Genomic DNA, 16,997 nt, shown 5'->3' with positions numbered 1-16,997 from the left:
TATAGAGAAATACCATCAAACACACAACCAAAAAAAGGAATAAATAAATAAATAATAAATAAATAAATAATAAATAAATAAGAACAAATAAATGAGAATAAATAAATGAGAATAAATAAATGAGAATAAATAAATGTATACCAAAAGACTTAACAAAAAAAAAACTAAGTGAAAATATTACTCAAAAAAAAAACAAACTAACGATAAGTTGAACTTCAAATTCCCGCCCTATGTACAGACCCGCTAACCTGTGCCAAAAAAAAAAACCCTATCGATACTTATTAATATCGATGGTTCAGCCCAGGAACAGCTGTGCTAGGCCGGGACCATTCACAATGGACTCCCTGTCTATTGACAACTTATTTGCTGCTACGCAAATAAATAAATAAAAGGTAATTAACACTAACAGACAATAGCATAAGACCAATAAAAACAGATTCTCACAATTACAGACTCAATAACCAGACATGTAAGGGTGAGATGGGGATCCTCAGTATGACGCTGCACCACGGCACGCTGTCACTGCAGAAGGTAAACAACCAAAACAAACATATATGTATCGCACGCTTTACACCACCCAATTTCTTCCAGGCGCCGACTAAAACTCAAATCCTGCTCGGGCTATGGCGAATTGCTGCTCCTATGCTCTGCTACGTAGGGCAACGATGCTCCTTCCGCTTGGGACTGGACATGGACCTACTACGCAACCATACATAAGAAATACCAAATAACCACAAAAAAAAGGTAACTAACACAAAAAAAAAACAAAAGGCAACTATACTATTCTTTACTTAACACCTAACAGACATTCCTCTCGATCTTTTCAGCCTCAGAACACCCTGTAGGGCAACAATGAGTGGGCACCAAGACCCCTCACGGACCTGCTACACTCGCTCCTTCGCTGCGCCTATTCTGCTGGTTACCAACCTACACCGCGCTGTAAGAAAGATGCAACTGCGGCAACGATGGGCTGAGCCCTAGTGAAGCTCACCCACGGACCTGGCAGTTGCACCGTTTCCCGCCGGCTCAGGGGCCGCCAGCAGCTATTGTTGTTGAACGCTACATTAAATAAAGAAAACAAATCAACAAAAAAAACAAACAACAAGACTCTGGCTTTTACTTCGCTTCGAACTGGGGCAACATTTGCTAAAATGTAGACCCAGGTGTATTTATGTTGGGCGCCATCTTGTTATGTCCGCCTTTGCCAGTGCATCCCCTGTCGTTACGCCGGCTAGCCATCGGCTCAGGGTCAGATTCGACCGCGACAGGGGTGCGGCAGACCAACAATGAATTTATATTTTTTTTTCAAACACACCTACTCATATTGTCGGCTGAGGGACGCCTGTGGAATTTGGGTGGAGTTGTGGCTACTTTGGTGTCATGTAGCCGCGTGGCCCTCCCTACCTTGAGCCGGTATTGGCATCTTTTGCCGGCTCCCTTAAATGCTTGGTTTGGTTTTTTCTCCTGCTCCGGGACTTTTATCACCCCATCTCACCCCATAAATGGACTCTACTCCAGATTCATGTGCAAATTTTAAATTTTATTACAATAAAAATAAACTTTAATACTTAAGCCATTGAGTTTTGGGACGCTGCAGTTTGTTGGCTCTTTGTGCCTATTTATCTTATTCGATTTTCGAACCTCCTAACCTACCTATACTCGAGTATGTAGTTATGAGGGATATTATTAACAGGAAATAAACAAAAAAAAAAAAACTGCGCCGCTCCAATACACATTACAAACTCCTTTACTTATATTAAATTTTATACATTTTTTTTTTTTCCTTTTTTTTTTTGTTTTTCTTTCTTAAGTATACATTTGAATTTTTGTTTACAATATGGTTACTTGTTTGGTGTTGTGTTTCTGTTTAATGTTTTATATTATGTTGTGATTGTTTAGGCTATGTGTGTAACAGAAAATTGTTAATTGTTTTGTGTGTTGTATTGTTATGTGACTTGTATATGAATGGGTGTGTATTTTGAATTTTGGCTATGGCATACATGTGTATTTTTCTTTTGGTGTAGTGTATTTGAGTTTGTTGTATATAAATGGACTATGTAGGGGTGGGCTTTATATAATTATGGGCTTTATATTAAATGGATTATGTGCGTGTGGGCTGTATATAAATTTTGTGTATGTGTTTAAATTGGGCTATGAAAATGACGGATGTGTGCGTGTGGGCTGTATATAAATTTTGTGTATGTGTTTAAATTGGGCTATGAAAATGACGGATGTGTGCGTGTGGGCTGTATATAAATTTTGTGTATGTGTTTAAATTGGGCTATGAAAATGACGGATGTGTGCGTGTGGGCTGTATATAAATTTTGTGTATGTGTTTAAAAAGAATATGCATATGTGTATAGATATATGTAAGTTGGTAGTCGTAGGGGTACTTAGCCCGAGTCCAAACGAGCACCGCTGGCTGTAATCAAATTAAAGCTGAGGCCTCATGAAGAATGATGCGTCGCCGGCCGGTGTTGGCGCTGTCGTCTGTCGTGGCTACAATGAAGCCCTCCTGCATCCAAGCTACGCTCGTTCACCAAACCGCCCACAGCCCAATTTTCAGGCCCCCCCGTCGCTTCGGTTGCCGATCGCCTACCATGCGTAATAATATATTATTTCCTGGCATAGCTCTTTTCCGACTGACTTACCTCAGCCTAGATGTTCCCAAAGATATACTTCCTCGTCCTCTCCTTGTCCTCCAGCTATTCCTACGTTCTAAATCTTCCACTTTGCTTCCTTTTCTTCTTTCTTTCCCTGTGTGCGTTCCAACTACCACGTGCACGTCCCTTTGTCACTTGCCAAAACTGTGCCTTTGCCCTTGTCGGAAACTACTACTTGTCATTCCCAAGGAATTGCTACTTTACCCACTTTGCAACCCTCCTAATTGGTAGCACTGGTCCTCACCCCTCACGCACGAGTACTTGTTATCGGCCCGCTCCAGCTGTCAATCGCGCGAGTTGCCACTCCTTTTGTCCGACGACATTTGTGGTTTCCCAATACTGCCGCGCCGCACATAACAACTTGTACAGTTATACATACATATCTTACGATCACTTTTGGCATAGAGCATTTTTAAGTACTCACTTGATCTATTAAGAATGCTTTACAAGCATTTAAGCCTTAAAAATTATGCGCGCTTTATTTATGGATTTACGATACCACCGATAACATGATGATGTTCCACAACTGCAACAGTAATTTGTAACTGTTACAGTAAAACCAATTAGGTCTCACTAATTTAACTACTGGAGAAAAAACTGCGATTAATGAAATTTGCAACTAAAAGAACAATTTCTTCTGGTAAAGGCAAATTTAACAATTTGTTTCAAAATTATTTAAGCATTAATGCTCCTATCAGTATATGCCATTGTTTAATATAGAATTAATGCATTGGGATCTAATTTAATCCTAATCGAACTGCATTAGCTTCGTTTTTATACCCTGTACCCAAAGGTGAAGGGTTTGTTCGAATGTAACATGGAGAAGGAGGCGAGACAGACCCCAAAAATTATATATATTTTTGATCAGGATGACAATAGCCGATATAGCCACGTCCGTCTGTCTGTTTTTTCAATAAGTCCCGTAATTTAGGGAATTTTTAACTAAAACTCGTTATTTAATCCTGTTAGTGATTATGTGTCCATATGTTAAGTTTCATTATGATTGGTTAATTCTGAAGAAAGTTATAGCCATAAATAAAATCGCTGCCCATGCTCTGCCCGCAGCTGTTGTTGTTGTTGCTGATTTGGTTCAACTTAGTGCTGCATATATACACTCATATAAAAACGCAGAGACACGATTCTGATGTAAATTAATTCTATTGGGAGTGTACATAAACAGTTAGGTATGTATGGATGTGTTGAATATTTGGAAATAGCCTCGTAGATTCGGTTAGGAAGGGAATCATATAAGGACTTTATATAGTCCAATGAAATTTCGCTCTAGGCACTTTTTATGGCTTCTGTTAATGATTGGACGGCTGTAAACTGTGTTCCAGACGCGTACAATTTACGTGTAAGCCATCCCCATACTTTTTCAATTACATTGAAATCAGGAGAGTAAGAGAGCCATTCCAATAAAGACACGTTCTGCTTACTTATCAAGTTTTTGACTACACGTGCGGTATGAACCAGGGCATTATCATGCTCAAAAATCCAAGATATAGGATCAAAAATGTTGCCAAAGTAAGAAAATGACTCCCCAAGCAAGCTTTTGTATTTAACTTTGATGATAAAAATTTGATCCCGCTTGTTCCATAATATGAAATTGCGCCCCATACTATAATACCTCCTTCACGACTATGGTGACGAGCCAGGTAGTGTTCCTCCTTATGTATATCATGAAAATAAAAGTTGAAACCATCAGATCCATCTAAGTTGAAGCGTTTCTCACCAGAAAAAAACCACTCGATGCCACTTCTTATTCCATGTCATATGATTCCGGGCAAAGAGGTGACGAATGTCTTTACGTGGCTTTGTCAGAGGTGGTTTTTTTAGTCTTAATCTTTTAATGTCTTTTGCTTTCCGTATAACACGACTCACTGTATCAACACTTGCATTTATTCCCAAGTTTATGCGAATTGCAGATGCGGAGGAATGTGAGCTTGACGCTTCCTTTCATATTTTTCCCCTTCAATGGATTTTTGAGAAAATTTCCAACAACCGACTTGCCTTTCCTAATTTTTCTGGCAATTTGTCTTATATTCATGCCGCACTCCTTAAATGCTAATATTTTGCCCTTTTCTTCAAGAGTGTTTGACCACGGCCCAAATACAACCTTCTGTGTTCATAGTTGAACACACATTAAGTTATCATCTTTGTCCCTATTCAAGTGCATGACAAAAACGGTGTGTTTTTAGCACAGTCAAAAGCAAAACATAACGTTAAAAAAAAGCTTAAGTCGGGTGTCCTGACTTTGAAATACTCTGTACATATGTTTAGAATTGTTATAGAAATTAAAAAAAGAGAATTAACAAAAAAAAATTTCATCGATTTTACCTCTTTTGGTATTCGAACTCACGTAAAGGGTGTATAATTGAACATATACAAAGCAATTGCGTCTATGTGAGTGTATGTATGTATATGCTCGTATATTCGTGTCTGTGTAAACATGTTAGCAGTCAACCAAAGCAACAGCATCAACAACAGCCGCAGGCAGCGCTTGAGCACCAAATATATTTATGGCTATAACATCTTGTTAAATCGGTCTATCATGATGAAACTTGGCACACAGACACATAATTACTAACTGGGGGTATTTGCAAAATTGTAGTTTGAAATTCCAAGAATTACGGGAGTTAGAGAAAATCGCGATTTTCATGGAAGAGGGGGGAGGGAGGGAAATTCCAAAATACACATTTTCTGCGTATTCACATAAGGCATCTGGGACTAAAATTTGGTGTCCGTAGGTCTTATAGTCTCCGAGATATAGGCTATTATACGAATGGAAAATCGGGAAAACACGCATAGGGGGGAAGTGGGGGGGAAATCAATTAAAACAAACTTGCACAGCGTACACACATAACGCATCTTTGTGCAAAGTTTGGTGTTTCTACCTCTTATAGTCTCTGAGATCCAGGTGTTCATACGGACAGACGGGCAGACAGACAGACAGGGCTAGATCGACTCGTCTCGTCATGGTGATCAAGAATATACTTTGTGGGGTCTGCCACGCCTCCTTCTGCCTGTTACATTTTCAGCTCCCGCAAACCTAATATACTCTTGTACATTTCATGTACAGAGTATAAAAAGTATGCAGTATGCAGTATAGGAAGCAATACTGGAATTGATTGGACTAATTTTGGTAGGTCACCAGGCGTTATTGTGGGCCATTCGTCCCATTTGTGGGCTGTATGTTTTGGATCGTTATTCTGCTGGCACTAAAAGTCATCACTGAGCCCCAATTTCGTGGCACTTTTGTGCAAATTTACTCGAAAGATGTTCAGGTAGCAATTATTGTTCACTATGGAGTCAACAAACACAAGATTCCGGCATCCACTAACCGCTGTACACCACCGTAACAAAGGAAAACTAATTGCATACAAATTTTTCAATTATTATTAAGAAAAAACACTTTTCGTTGCTTCCTAGTATTTTGTACATATACTTTTTCTTGTTGAAAACCCGCACTTTCCTACTTTTTGTACCCTGTACCCGTAGGGTAAAAAGGGTATATTAGGTTTCTGCAAAGTATGTAACTTGCTGAAGGAAGCATGACGAGAGAACTCGATCTAGACATGTCCGTCTGTCCGTCTGTCTGGATGATCTCAAGGATCTCAGAAACTATAAAAGCTGGAATAACCAAAGTTGGTATCCTGAATCTCATAGGTCCGAGAAAGGACGAGTTTTTTTTTTATTGTTTTGAATTTTACAGAATTTACAGAATTTCGTCAATACCGTCTACATTTCAAAACCTACCTTAACCAAACTTTGAACACATAATTAATACAAAATAATCTATTTTGTTTCAAATTTCATCTATATCCGTTAATTATTAGCGAAACAAGTTCACCCCGGTACTACGCCCACAAGCTGCAGCATCAAGTTCGCTCTTCTTCTTCCTTTTGCTTCTGGGGCGCATATACTTCAGTGTCGGAAGTTTACCTGGGTACAGGGTATTTCAATGTCGGGCTTGCTCAAATATAACGTGGTCTCTTGTATACACCTAATTCTGTTTTTTCACGATAGATTGGTTCCAGAAACAACCGTGTAAAAAAAACATTGATCATAAGCAAAAAGAGGTGATTGGTTCCTTATTTCTAAAGAAATATACATACATGTTATATCAAAATCGTGTAAAAACAGCATTAGATGTACTTTGTGGGGTCTACTACGACTTCTTCTGCCTGTTACAATTTTTACCTCCCGCAAACCCAATCTACTCTTGTATCTATATATATAAAACAGTTTGTCCTGACTGACTGACTGATTGGTGATCAACGCACAGCCCAAACGGTAAAGGCTAGGAAGCTGAAATTTGGGCTCAAGTATCCTATCATGGTGTAGATGAGCATTAAGAAGGAATTTTGGAAAATTCTAGCTCCAAAGGGGGGAAAACGAGCTCCAAAGTTTGTTTGATAAATCCACATTTTTCAACCGATCGAATTAAAACATAGTTTCTAAAATCAATTAAAAAATACAAACAAAACTTTTTTGATATTTTGATGGTATCGGTGGCTTCAACTATCGAAAGTCTTACTCTAGCAAATTGAGATGAGAATTGTCAGTGCTTTTTGATCGTTTTTTTTTTTTTTTTTTTATGTTTGTTACCTCGGTACACTCGACTGGGTGAACTGTTTTTAATGGTTCTTATACCATTTGAAAGCTGGTGCTTCCAGAATGGTCCCATATAAATTTAGTCCAGTTCTGACAATGGCACCCATGAGAAAACAGCATAAGTCTTAAATTTGTATTAAGTATGTGCAAGACAAATGAACGAATAACTTTATATCACGATAACCGATTTCGATGATTCTTTTTTTTATTGGAAAGGATGTACTTTAAGGGTACTTTGATGAGAGTTTGGTTAGGTTCTGCAAACGAGGACGTTCTCAATTCGACTGTATAGTTCATTGTTACCTCAGAACTTTAGACAGTGTAAACCATTTTAAATGATTCCTTTTGTATTTAAAAGCTGATGATTCCCATGTGGTCCCATTGCAATTTGGTCCAGCTCTGACAATGGCACCCATGAGAAAACAGCATAAGTCTTAAATTTGTATTAAGTATGTGCAAGACAAATGAACGAATAACTTTATATCACGATAACCGATTTCTATGATTCTTTTTTTATTGGAAAGGATGTACTTTAAGGGTACTTTGATGAGAGTTTGGTTAGGTTCTGCAAACGAGGACGTTCTCAATTCGACTGTATGGTTCATTGTTACCTCAGAACTTTAGACAGTGTAAACCGATTTAAATGATTCCTTTTGTATTTAAAAGCTGACGATTCCCATGTGGTCCCATTGCAATTTAGTCCAATTCTGACAATGGCATCCATGAGAAATCCATATAATTCTTAAAACATACAAAATGTTCATGGGTTTTAGATATCATGCGAAGGCACCCGGTAGATGAGTGTCAAATTTAAATGAGATATCATGTGAAATAGAATTTCAATTCCAGTATAATGCCGTCGAAAAAATCTAACCGTAACAATGCGTGTAGCAAAAATACACGACCCCAGCGTTCTAAAAGCTCAAAAGTCAGAAGAACAAACTGCAACAAGAGCCGCAACTCAACAAATCAGAACATAAGATATTCGCAGACGACAGACAGACAGTGTGATGAACGTTTTCGACAAAATATATTGAGAACAAGAGTGGCGTTGTCTTATACACGAAACACGTTTATTAGGTCTACCCATATTCATACACATTAGTTAGTGTACTTCACATTCACTAAAAATCCAAAAATAAACAACAATTTAAACAAACAAAAAAACCGATTTCAAACTATTAACAGGCACTAAAAAGTAAAAAATAATTGCGTATTCTTCTACAACTTAATATTCAATATATAATGTAGATACAATTATTGTTATTTTTGGAGTCGGTGTCAACCAAGGAAACACTACAATATATCAATCAATCAATCTACCAGTAAAAATATGAGAATACTTTAAGAAATACTTTTTTTACAAATTAACTTTTATACGAACGACAATATACTGTGACAGATTACCAATACCTAATTAAACCCAATTTCAAATTAACTTTTATACGACAATACACGTATAACTACTGTGACAATATCTGCTACCTTGAAACAACAAATAAACCGGTACCTAGTTAAACGAATTTTAAAACGACACTATACTGAGACATACGGGTAATCAAGGAAATGCTGATACGAAAATATAGTCAACATTAAACACAAGGAATTACCGTAAGAATGACGTAGTAGATATAGAAAGAGAAAATAATCTGAAATGGTTCGTAATGAAGTGCCTCTTTCTCTTGACTAGCGCGTCGCGCGACCGCTGACACCGACTATATATATATACTTTGTGGGGTCTGCCACGCCTCCTTCTGCCTGTTACATTTTCAGCTCCCGCAAACCTAATATACTCTTGTACATTTCATGGACAGAGTATAAAAAGTATGCGTACAAAATACTAGGAAGCAATACTGGAATTGATTGGACTAATTTTGGTAGGTCACCAGGCGTTATTGTGGGCCATTCGTCCCATTTGTGGGCTGTATGTTTTGGATCGTTATTCTGCCTGCACTAAAAGTCATCACTGAGCCCCAATTTCGTGGCACTTTTGTGCAAATTTACTCGAAAGATGTTCAGGTAGCAATTATTGTTCACTTTGGAGTCATCAAACACAAGATTCCGGCATCCACTAACCGCTGTACACCACCGTAACAAAGGAAAACTAATTGCATACAAATTTTTCAATTAATATTAAGAAAAAACACTTTTCGTTGCTTCTTAGTATTTTGTACATATCCTTTTTCTTGTTGAAAACCCGCACTTTTCTACTTTATGTACCCTGTACCCGTAGGGTAAAAAGGGTATATTAGGTTTCTGCAAAGTATGTAACTTGCTGAAGGAAGCATGACGAGAGAACTCGATCTAGACATGTCCGTCTGTCCGTCTGTCTGTCTGGATGAACTCAAGGATCTCAGAAACTATAAAAGCTGGAATAACCAAAGTTGGTATCCTGATTCTCATAGGTCCGAGAAAGGACGAGTTTTTTTTATTGTTTTGAATTTTCCTCCCTTTCCCTCGCTACAGAATTTCGTCAATACCGTCTACATTTCAAAAGCTACCTTAACCAAACTTTGAACACATAATTAATACATAATAATCTATTTTGTTTCAAATTTAATCTAAATCGGTTAATTATTAGCGAAACAATTTCACCCCGGTACTACGCCCACAAGCTGCAGCATCAAGTTCGCTCTTCTTCATTTTGCTTCTGCTAGGGGCGCATATACCTCAGTGTCGGAAGTTTACCTGGGTACAGGGTATTTCAATGTCGGGCTTGCTCGAATAAAGCGTGGTCTCTTGTATACACCTAACTCTGTTTTTACACGATAGATTGATTCCAGAAACAACCGTGTAAAAAAACATTGATCATAAGCAAAAAGAGGTGATTGGTTCCTTATTTCTAAAGAAATATACAAACATGTTATATCAAAATCGTGTAAAAACAGCATTAGATGTACTTTGTGGGGTCTGCTACGACTTCTTCTGCCTGTTACACTTTTTACCTCCCGCAAACCCAATCTACTCTTGTATCTCTGTATATATAAAACAGTGTGTCCTGACTGACTGACTGACTGATTGGCAATTAACGCACAGCCCAAACGGTAAGAGCTAGGAAGCTGAAATTTGGACACAAGATCCCTCTTATAGTGAAAGTGAGCACTAAGAAGGGGTTTCGGAAAATTCGAGCTCCAAAGGGGGGAAAATGAGCTCCAACGTTTGTATGAAAAATCTACAATTTTTATCAAACTTAGTTTGTATACTCTCACAAAGAATACAAAAAAAACTGTATACTTTGATTTTCAATATTTTTCCTGCGGCCTGAATAATAATGATTTTCCGGTGGAAAATTCGGTAAACGAAAAGATATTTGCAATCAACGCACAGCCCAAACGGTAAGAGCTAGGTAGGTAGGTAGGTCGGAGCGGCAGCCAGGGTATGCACCCCGACTCACTTAGGCCTTGGAGATTGGCCCGTTGTGATACCGCATGGACAAGTCCACTTCCCAAAATACCCGTGTTTGGCTGCATGTCTGCGCGAGTATTACGTCCATCCAGCTGCCTGGATGAACTTGAAGATGTCTATCGGCTTCTTGTTTGCTAGTGCCGATAGATTTGGTAGGAGACTGTCTCCTAGGAATCGTTGTCTTGTCCTTGACAAGGCCGGGCAGTCGCAGAAGAGGTGTGTTACCGTTTCCTCCTCTTCCACGTCTCTGCAGCTTCTGCAGAAATCGTTATGGTGGAGTCCTAGTCTGGCGGCATGGGTGCCCACCAGCCAGTGCCCTGTGATGGCTCTGACGACTGAGCATTGGCTTCTGCTCAGTTTGCAGAGTTCAGAAGATCGTCTCTTGTTGAGGGTTGGCCATGTTTGGCGTGTGATTCTACAGGAGTCTGTGTCGGTGGTCCACATTTGATTGGCGACCAAGTCAAAGTGGTTTCGGACTGACAGTTTACAGCTGGCCATCGGTGTACCGACGCTCTCCTTGTCTGGAAGGAGGGAGGCGGTAGTACCGTGTCTTGCCAGCTCATCGGCTATGCAGTTTCCCTCGATATCCCTATGGCCTGGGACCCAAATGAGGTATATAGAGAGCTGTGTTGCCATCTCGTGAAGAGATTTGCGACAGTTCTGTACTGACGTCGAGTTCGACGTGATGGCGTTAAGGGATTTTATAGCCGCTTGGCTATCCGAGTAAATGCAGATTTCTCTGGTATATGTGGCTGGGCTTGGCAGTATAAGAAGAGCTTCTTGAATGGCTATTACTTCCGCCTCGAACACACTGCAGTGATCCGGTAGCCTGAAGGCTTTTCTGATTCCGAGTTCTTCGCAGAAGACACCCCCGCCTACGCGGTTGTCCAGCTTAGAACCGTCTGTATATATTTTGATGGAATTGGTTGGGCCTGGCGGGCCGAAGTTCCAATCTTCCCTAGAGGGAATGATGGTGTGGAAAGGAGTATGTGGATACTCCTCTGCGATGCAGTGGTCAGTGACTAATGGGATATTGTCATTTCCCCTCAGAATTTTGGCATGGCCAAAGCATTCTTCTGACCACTGGTTTGTTTCTCTCATGCGAAGAGCCGCCAGCGTGGCGTTCATTTTTGGGAGTATTCCCAGAATTGCATCTAGTGCATCATTTGGAGTAGTGCGTAAAGCGCCCGAGATCGTTAGTTCAGCCTGTCGCTGAACTTTGTTAAGTCTCTGAAGAGATGAGTTTTTCGTAAGTGATGGCCACCATATGGAGACACCATATAAAAGTATGGGTCTGATTATTGCAGTATATAGCCAGTGGACCACATGGGGGGCCATGCCCCATTTCAGTCCAATGGATTTTCTGCAGGTATAGAGTGCGATTGTGGCTTTCCGCACTCTGTCTTCAATGTTCAAGTTCCAGTCCAGCTTCCTATCTAGTATCAAGCCTAGATATTTGGCTGAGCTGCTGAAAGCTAATGGTACCCCATTTAGTAATGGGGGACGAAGAGATGGGATTTTGTATTTCCTCGTGAATAGTATCAGCTCAGTTTTGCTGGGGCTTACACTTAGGCCACTTGACGTTGCCCAAGTTGAAAGTGTGCTTAATGCGTCAGTCATGCGTTCGCACAAGGTTTGAGGAAATTTACCCGAGAAGGAAATGGTCACGTCATCTGCGTAGGCTATCGCGCGGCATCCCCCTATCCCTTCTAAGGATCGTAGGAGTGAGTTAACCGCCACGTTCCATAAGAAGGGTGAGAGCACCCCACCCTGAGGCGTTCCGCCACTCACATATCTAGATACCGTGGACATCCCCAGTGTAGACTTAATGGACCGCCTAGTAAGGAGCTGTCTTATCAGTTCCACAATGGAGTTGTCCATCCCTAGATCGGTGAGTGAGCCTGTGATGGCGCTTGAAGACACATTGTTGAAAGCACCCTCTATGTCTAGGAAGGCTATTAGTGTATAATGTTTGACTTTGAGAGCTTTTTCGACGCCCGAAGTGACAGCATGGAGTGCCGTTTCTGTAGATCTGCCTTTGCAGTATGCGTGTTGAGAGCTTGAAAGCTCTGAGAGGGGGATCTTACTTCTCAAATAGAGACCCATTAATCTCTCGAATGTCTTTAATAGAAAAGATGAAAGACTTATCGGCCTGAAATCTTTCGGGGTAGTGTGCGAGGCTTTACCTGCTTTGGGTATGAAGACCACTCTTGATCTCAGCCAAGCTTCTGGGATATTCCTTGTCAGGAAGATCTTGTGAAAAATATCTGCCAGCCATCTGATGGCAGTATTTCCTGCGTGAATTAGCTGCGCCGGAATGATATTATCCGGCCCTGCAGACTTATAGGGCTTGAAGCTTTTTATTGCCCATCTAATATTATTTTCAGATAGAAGATAGGGTGGCGTTTGAGATGGACCTGCGCTTGCTGAACGGCCGGTTGGTTTGATGCTTGTAGAGCTGGGAAAATGGGTGCCTAGAAGCAGCTCTAAAGACTCTTGACTCGAGGTCGTCCAAGTCTTGTCTGGCTTCTGAAGGTACCCTAGCGTTGAGGGAGTTTTAGAGAGGACCTTCCTTAACCTTGCGGCATCGGAGGTGTTCTCAATATCTGAGCAGAAGTTCTGCCATGAAGATCGTTTGGCCTGTCTGAGTATTTTCTTGTACTCTGACAGGCTTTGTTTGTATACATACCAGTGTTGGTCTCCCCCTTGGGATCTGGCTGCATTGAAGAGTTTCCTAGCCTTTTTTCTTGCCTCACTGACCTGTGGAGTCCACCAGGGAGGCTTGAGTTTGCCTCTTGGTTTCCCAGTGGGGCATGATTTCTGCAGCGCGGTGTTGCACGCTGTGGTGAATTGTTTTATTAGCGTCGAGGTGAATTCGACTGTGTCTGGGCCCTCGGGAGGGTAGTTTGGAAGTATATTACTTAGGTGATTAGAGTACAAAGACCAATTTGTGCGTCTAGGATTTCTAATCGCGGTTGGTCTTTCATTCTTTAGAGATACTTCGAATTGGATGTATCTGTGATCTGAGAAGGAGTGTTCTAATAGGACTCTCCATTTGGAGATACGATTGTAAAGTGCGTCTGACGCCAAAGTGAGGTCAAGAACCTGGCTACGGTTCCTTACCACGAAAGTTGGATCTGATCCAGCATTACATAAAAGTATGTTAGTAGACAGGATGTAGTTAAAAATGGACTCACCCCGTACATTGGTATCAGTGCTACCCCACTGAGTGTGATGAGCGTTGGCATCGCATCCTATGAGCAGATCAATGTTGTTCTGCCTGCTGTCCTCTATTATCTGTCTTGTCAACAGAGGTGGAGGGTTAGCTTCCTCGTAAGCCATATGGGCTGAGCATATTCTTAGAGGCTTTGGCTTAGCCTCAATGCATGCTGCTGTGTTATCTTCATTACTGAAATTAGATAGCAGAAAAATGTTTATGTTTTTCTTGATTAAAATACAGGTTCTGGTCTTGCCTGAGCTCTTCGCTGTAATCAGCTTATACTCCTTCGTCCCCAGTCCAGAAACCTTGTCCCTACGGACCCAAGGTTCCTGAATGAGGACTACGTCGATGTCGTCTTTGCTCAGACGATGTATTAGGGCAGCTGTTGCTGCTTTGCAGTGGTGGAGGTTAATCTGTAGAAACCTCAAGGGCATCTACCTCCATCTCCACCACTGTCCTATCGGCCTCGTCGTCGTCTAGGATGAAGTCCTCATCCTCGTGGCCTAAAGTAGCGAACCCTTTCGCCAGTTCGGAGGTTTCGGAGGAATATCCTTCAAGGATATCCTCATCATCCGACGCGACCTCTGTTTCAGGACTACCTGGAACGACCGGTTCTGCGTCTGCTGGTTCCGCGCTTTGTGTGGTGGGCTTACCACTCGCTGTGTCACCTCGGTAGACACGTATGGCTACCGATTTGTAGCCATACCTGGCCAGATTTCCACATCTTGCCAGCTCGTCCACCGATTCCTTTTTTATAACGAGTACGATCTGGCGCGTGGTCCCTTCCGCCTCCTCTACCTTGACCACGCTCCAGTCGTCCGTTTTCATGCTCGGGTTGCAGATCTGAAACACCTTCAGGATCTCTTCTGGCTTTTCTGGTTTCGCCGATACCCTGACCCTGGCACGTGGTCTGCTGGGTATGTCGCACCAGTCCACCGCAACCAATTTTGCACCTGGATACACTTCTCCGAGTGCTGCAATAGATTTCTTGTAGGTCTCGGCTGACCGCTTGTCATGACAAGCGATGGCCTTGACCCTGCCTTGATGCCATCCTGCATCGTCGCATATAGTGGTCCTCCACTCGTTGCCAGGTCCGTCAGAAACCGACCTTGCAGCTCGTTTTCGACTCCTGCCCATCGGTGTCTCGGGATAAGACCATCTTTGCTGCCCTTGTCAAGGACACCAATGAGGATCTTATCCTTCGCCACTTCTGCGAAGGTTCGATGCAGAGGCTGCGGAGGTCGTGTTCTTTTCGCTGGTTGTGGCGGCGTATCTTCTGCCGACCTCTGCCTTTTCGGGTCATTTTTGTTTCTTCTTACCGGAGCTGGCTTGAAATCCGGTAAGATTTTCTTCGCCCATTCCACCATCCTTCGACCGCCTGGTTACATCTCGGGGGCGGAGTGGTTTTTTTGCAGAATGACTGCTGCGCGTCTCTTGTCTTGAAACGACGTTTTTGTTTTAGGTGGTAGCATTGCCGAAGTTTCTGGCTCTGCGGAGTTACCAGCCTCCTCCAATTCTACTGCTGGCTTGGCAGCTTGGCTTAGCTGCTTCGCCTTCGAAGTGGAGGGGGTCTGATGCTCCCCAGATTCTGAGACAACCGATTGGCTTGTCGGATTGTCTCCACCTGCACTGGCAGCAATGGGATGGGAGCTGCTAGGAGTTCCCATCCTGGCGACAGTCAAATCTATGACCATCTGGTTAGAGGGATTTGAGGTCCCGTCCGGCTTATGGCGAGTTCCGGTCTCATTGTTTTGTTTTGTTAGTTTACTTTGTTTTTTGATGCTTGGTTTCATATTGGTCCCACGAGTAGTCGGGAAGGGTTGGGTCACCCGTGGCATAGCCCGAGTACCACGGGAAGCCTGATTTAAACTGGAGGTCGGCCGGTATCCAGAGTTCGCATAGTAGAGACTGAGCACCCCCTCAGCCACGCATCCATCGGCCTAAGCTGTTCCGCTTTGGATTGGGGAAAATTTTATAGAGTTTTCAGCTCTAGGTAAGAGCTAGGAGGCTGAAAATTGGACACATGTTGTCTTCAGTGGTGTAGGTGAACACTAAGAAGCGGTTTTGGAAAATTCGAACGCCAAAGGGGGGAAAACGGGCTCCAACGTTTGTATGAAAAATCTACAATTTTCATCCAATTAACTTCAAACTTAGTTTGTATACTCTCAAAAAGAATACAAGAAAAACTGTATACTTGGTTTTTCACCATTTTTCCTGGGGCATGAAAAAGGGGGGAAAAATTGAAACACAATCAACACCCCACAGCCCAAACGGTAAAAGCTAGGAAACTGAAATTTGGGCTCAATTATCCTATCATGGTGTAGATGCGCACTAAGAAGGGATTTTGGAAAATTCGAGCTCCAAAGGGGGGAAAAGTAGCTCAAACTTTGGAGTTTGTAAATTCTGCATTTCTGAATCGATCAACTTTAAATTTGTGTTAGAGCTTGAATTATTGGGGTTTTAGAATTTATTCATTTTTTCAAATGAAAAGTTTGTGTTATAAATTTTGTCCGATCGATTTCAAATTTGGGTAATATAATCTACGTAACTAAAATTACAACTTTGCATTTAACGATTTTTAAAATATGCATTTTACAAACGGCCGAACCAACAATACAAAATAACAAACAGTTGGGGACAACTAAGTATACATACACACACACACACCCACACACACACACACAAACATACATACAAGCAGCTGTTCGTGTAGTTGCGTGCAAACGGTTGAAGTAGCCAAAGCAAAATGTATACATATGTACATATGTATATAGGTTGCATACATACAGCAGTGGGCCATCGAAGACTGTTGTTTAATTGTAATAAATAGTGTTCTGTGGTTTCAAATCAAAATTTTTAAAACAACAACTTCAAGTTATTGGCTCGCAAATCTTCTTTCGTTTTGATCATTTACGTCTGTTCATTGCATACGCAAAATGCCAAAAGTTTACAGTTACAGTACACATGCAAATACATTTGTATGTATGTATATGTATGTGTACAGTGAACAATCGAATACAGTATTATAATCAATAACTCTCAAACGATGTATTTGTATTCGACATGTATATCAACACAAGTATCGATATTTTCGA

At 41.4% G+C, this 16,997-nt stretch overlaps 1 long non-coding RNA gene across 2 annotated transcripts; it reads left to right on the top strand.

The window, feature by feature from the left end:
- Nucleotides 1-485: 485 nt before the first annotated feature.
- Nucleotides 486-1,024, top strand: LOC115630061. 2 transcript variants are annotated; one of them, XR_003995987.1, is made up of 3 exons: nt 486-531; nt 592-744; nt 828-1,024. It is a non-coding gene; the product is annotated as an uncharacterized LOC115630061 (long non-coding RNA). The 2 variants fall into 2 exon arrangements; XR_003995986.1 differs by having other exon boundaries at nt 806-1,024.
- Nucleotides 1,025-16,997: the final 15,973 nt, after the last annotated feature.

Source organism: Scaptodrosophila lebanonensis, unplaced genomic scaffold, assembly GCF_003285725.1.
Source record: "Scaptodrosophila lebanonensis strain 11010-0011.00,11010-0021.00 unplaced genomic scaffold, SlebRS2 tig00000250-arrow-arrow-pilon, whole genome shotgun sequence".
Lineage (NCBI taxonomy): Eukaryota > Metazoa > Arthropoda > Insecta > Diptera > Drosophilidae > Scaptodrosophila > Scaptodrosophila lebanonensis.
This window is presented reverse-complemented; position numbering and strand designations above follow the sequence as displayed.